Below are 5,417 nucleotides of genomic sequence, written 5' to 3' on the forward strand. Positions count from 1 at the left end.
CTTGTTGCGAGGCACCACATCCTCCTACGTCTCGTCTGCAAGATGTGAGAAGTTGATCAATCTTGATGTACCATGATTGTGAAGCTTGTTTTAGTCCATACAAAGCACGGTGCAGTTGGCATACAAGATGTTCCTTTTTGAGAGTTGTAAATCCTTCAGGTTGTTCTATATATATTTCCTCCTTAAAGTCTCCATTAAGAAAAGCCGTCTTAACATCCATTTGATGTATTTCCAAATCAAACTGAGTTGTAAAAGCTAGTGGTACTCGAATGCTTGTACTACGAACTACGGGTGAAAAAGTATCATGATAGTCAATCCCTGCAATTTGTGAGTATCCCTTTGCAACTAAACGAGCTTTGAAATTAGCAAAGGATCCATCTGCCTTTGTTTTAGTCTTGTAAGCCCACTTACATTTGATAGGAGTACGATGATCAGAAGTACATTTGATAGGAGTACATTTGATAGGAGTACGATGATCAGAAGGTAGATTGGTAAGAACCCATGTACCTTTCGAGAACAAAGACTCATATTCAGCTTCCATGGCTTCCTTCCATTGTTCCTTTTGTGGAGAGAACATGTCTTCTGCATAAGTTAAAGGATCTTCACAAACAGCCAATACGTGATTAAAGGTTTCAAGATCATCATCATATACATGATTTTCACCATGCTCAAGTTCAATAGGAAGATCAACATAGATATCAAGATCTGTAGCAGTCTCCTTTGAAACCGTAGGATGAACATCAATAAACTTGTCTCCAATATCCATCAAAAGAGTGTTGTCATCATGCAAATCATTGTCCAAAAGTAGAAAAGGAAAAGAAGTGAGTAATGTTTTTTAATCATCAGCATCATCTTTGGACCACGAACCCTAATAATTGCCTTTTGAGAACTTGGATCGTAAAACTTATAACCCTTTGAGTTGTCAGAATAACCAATAAAAATAACCTTCTTGGCCTTGGAAAAGAGGAACAGAACGTTGCCCAGAAGGAAATCCATTAACAAGTATGGTGTTTGCCAGGTCGGGTTGTGAGAACACGTACAAGATAAGATCGCAGAACTTGCAGACCATGTACGAGATATGAGAAACATAGCCAAAAATAGGCATGCACCAGACGACGAGCATAAAGTGATCATGTAAAGAATAGAACGTGAACCAAAAGTAGAACTCTAAAAGTGGAGACCCGTGTCTCATGCACGAAGCAAACTTAGAGGTCCATAAAAGATGAAAATAATAATAAGAAAAAGCATCGCGTTAACAAAAAGCACCGCGTTATGACGCAACTTGCATGGCAAGTTTTGTATCTAATTATAGCTTGTACAGCAAGCATCCGTCTCTGAAGCTTTCACGAAAAGCTTTGACGATCAAATCCTGCTTTTACGACTCAGACACAACTACCTGTTTGCTCTCACAAAGAACTTGTTTTACTGTTTTAGATGCAGTTTGCCTAAACTGTCCTAACTTTTGACTTAGAAATCCAATCGACAAACTGTTTTTATAGGATTCACGAGCACTGTACCATCTAGGTTTTGGTTTTAAGGATGCGATTAAGAAACAATTCTAATTAAAACAAGTGGAGCTATAAAATCATGTAGGTAGCATATAATCAAAGAACCAATCAACCCTACACAAAACTGTTACCAAAGATCAATCTTGTAAGACATGAAATTATAATCATAAATTGAACAAGAAGACGAAGATGCTTCCCTTATGATTAGAATCGCTCTGATACCATGTTGAGAGAGGGAGAGAGACGAGACAAGAGACACCACATACGCTCCACAAGAATAAATCATATTAGTCACAAGTCACCTATATATAGGCAAGACCTAGAGTGAGTTAGGGCTAGCTATATATAGCTCCAACATTACATGGATACAATTTCAGATCATGTTTCTTATGCATGTACCTGGAATTAGTAAACTCAATATTAGATGATCCTTCTATATGGACATGAATGGTGGTAGGTTGTAATTGCTCAGAGCCACCGGTTAGGTTGACCACTTGCTTGATCCATGTGAAAATTTATTGATTCCATCGAGACCAATAGCAATTTTTAAGTGCCAGGATTCTTGACTAAATTCTGGCCATGTTCTATCAATGTGCTTGTTGAAAGCTTCACAGTCAGACAGAACGCGTAGGATCCCATCTTTGCCCACATTTTCTTTGCCATCCAATCCATAAGATTTGATACTACGGGCTCCGAAATGGGTTCTCTATTCATGGGGATAATGGAAAATGTCTTAGAAACTTACGAGAGGAATAAGTGTTGCTCCCTCCTTAAAACATGAAGCATAGCATTTGGGATAGAGAATAGAGTTTTGATGCTCTCCTCGATAGAAAATGCAATCATTGATGCATGCATGGATCATTTCATAGTCAACTGTAAGACTCGTCATCATCTTTCATGCCTCATTCCTTTTTTTTTTTGGGTGGTGTTATGAGGTGGTAGAATCTTACTAGAAAGTAATTTGACAACAACAACAATTTATTTGGAAAATACATACATACATACATACATACATATATACATATGTATAGAGACAGAGCATATATATATATAAAAATAGAGAGAGAGAGAGAGAGAGAGAGAGAGAGAGAGAGAGAGAGAGAGAGAGACGTAGAAAGAGAGAGCATATACTCTCTTTCTCTCTATATCCAACATTTAGACCTAGTTTTAATGATTTTTATAAAAAGAAGTACAAAAAGAAGTAAAAGCATAACATCTTGATGATTGATTTAAAAAATCTTTGATTTTATGAATCTAGTTAGTTTGTTGTGAATAGTCTATTTTGTTTGAATGATAAGGTATATTTACAAACAATTAGCTTTCTATTCTAACATGCGTGCTTCATGGAATTGATTTTACGTCATAATTATTAAGCATGAATATGTTAGTACACTTTAATTCGGTAATGGTATTGACATGCATAAGTATGGGAGTAAATACTTGCTTTGCACTTAAAAGTGGTGAATAGCTGGGTGAATCTCTCTCTCTCTCTCTCTCTCTCTCTCTCTCTATCTATCTATCTATCTATCTCTATATCTTTATACTCACTATCTCTCTTTGCCCTCATCTATTCACAAATGATGAAGAAGATGTGAACGTATGCCACCTATATATATATATAGGTACGGTGATATATATATATATATATATATATATATATATATATATATATATATATATATATATATATTATATAAAGAGAGAGATAGAGAATGATATATATATATATATATATATATATATATAAAGAGAGCGATAGAGAATGTTATATATATATATATATATATATATATATATATATATATAAAGAGAGCGATAGAGAATGTTATATATATATATATATATATATATATATATATATATATAGAGGGGGAGAGAGAGAGAGAGAGAGAGAGAGAGAGAGAGAGAGAGAGAGAGAGAGAGAGAGAATTTCTATAATATATATATGTATATTGGGGAGAGAATATATATATGTATATATTATATAATTTCTCTGTCTCTCACTCTTTCTCTCTATATATATATATATATATATTATTGATTCAGGAAAGGGTAAATACTTATAGGAGGGTAGTTATGCTCAAAAAGAAAATGCAATTTGTTCTTGTAAATTTGGATACAACACCCAAACTGTCCTTTTCTTGTTAGTGGTGACTCGAAAAAAAACTGTGATGTGAAAGGGCATGGAACACCCAAACTGTCCTTTTCTTGTTAGTGGTGACTCGAAAAAAAACTGTGATGTGAAAGGGCATGGAACATGCTACATACACAAACATAACATCACTTACATTTTTCGTTGCATTAGCTAGTTAGTTTACATGATCTATTTGAAGTAATTTAAATGTCTATTTGAAAATAAAGTTTACATGGGATATATTTATCATTAATTTTCAATATGAAGGTTGGTCGCATGGTTTACAATCGGTGAGATTAGTAAAATAATAGTTTAGCTTAGACTAGTGCTGATGTGATAATAGGAGTGGAGGAAGTCCTTCACGTGGAGTTCAGAAGGCAAGCTCACACTCACGGCATCACTGTCCTCCTCTGTGTAAGGAAGAAAATTCTTTAAATTGAAGTAGAATTGCTATCCATGGACACGAAATGCCCAACCTCTTGCTCTTGCAAAGGGCAATGAGATAATAAACACTACAAGGAAAAGCGATCATAGGCGCATTTTTCGATGCGTTTTGACAACGTACTTTAAAATGTTACGGGCGCCCCGTAGAAAAACCCACCTTTGCCCGTATTTTCATGGTTGATATTTCTGGAAAACCCACGTTGATTATTATTGTGTTCAAATTTAGGAAAACCGGCCCAAGACAAAACAATATCTTTTTGACTCGTTCAAGTCACGACACCATTTTCACAAGACACAAGGCTTGGATCTTAGTTCGAGAAGCTTTGGATGCTTATCGTACTTTACATATCATATCTCTCAGGGCCTCTCGAATTATCGGGTGTAGATTTCTCTCAAGGCCTCTCGAATTAGCAGGTTACATAGCTTTCCAAATGGATTGGCAATGTCCTTTAGAGTTAGGAAAGGGGCCTTCACGTCTCTTTTCCCACCACAACAATTTCCTTCAACTTAAAGGAGGACCCCTCTCTTTAATCCCTTCCCCACCTGATGCCACCTCCTCCCTGCCACTATCTAGAAAAAAGGAAAAATGTAAATTGGAAAACGATAGAGCTAACTATTGTTTCCATGGCCTTGGATGCTTCTTGGCCTATGCACTTCTCTACTTTACATATTATGTCTCTAAGGTCTTTCGAATCTCATCCTATATCTTTCAAACTCATGGGTAAAATTGGAGTAAAATTGGGCCTTTATATTTGATCAACTATTCATGTTCTCTATCAACTTAAAGAAAGGACCCATTCTTCTTACAACTCTTCTAGTAGGTTTGGTGATCTTGTCGCATACATTATTTTGAAATGATCAAACAAGAAATCTCCCACCAGCATCATCGGGAAAATGTGAGAGACCATTGTAAAAACCACTCTCGATGAAGCTAAGCAATATCTCACCTGGATCAAAGGGAAAGTGTAAGAGACCATTGTCAATGATGTAGATAGCCGAATATCCCTCAAGGGAAAATTGAAAATGCAACAAAACAATGCCGATGACGAGGCTATGTATATAGTAAGAGTCCTCCTAGGTCAAATGAACAAATGTAGTATAGAACATGGACTCTCAAATCCAGTGTGACAACAGCTCTTGGGTCAATAACTCTTGTATATTCATATATGTATGTATATATGTATATGTATATATATATGTATATGCATATATATGTGTGTGAGTGTGTGTGTGTATGTAGAGAGAGAGAGAGAGAGAGGAGAGAGAGAGAGTGTAGACTCTATCTCAATCTATATATAGAGAGATAATATATATGTAGATAGAGAAAAAAT

The sequence above is a fragment of the Cibotium barometz genome, chromosome 35 (genome assembly GCF_041138505.1).
Source record: "Cibotium barometz isolate CiBa-2024 chromosome 35, ASM4113850v1, whole genome shotgun sequence".
Lineage (NCBI taxonomy): Eukaryota > Viridiplantae > Streptophyta > Polypodiopsida > Cyatheales > Cibotiaceae > Cibotium > Cibotium barometz.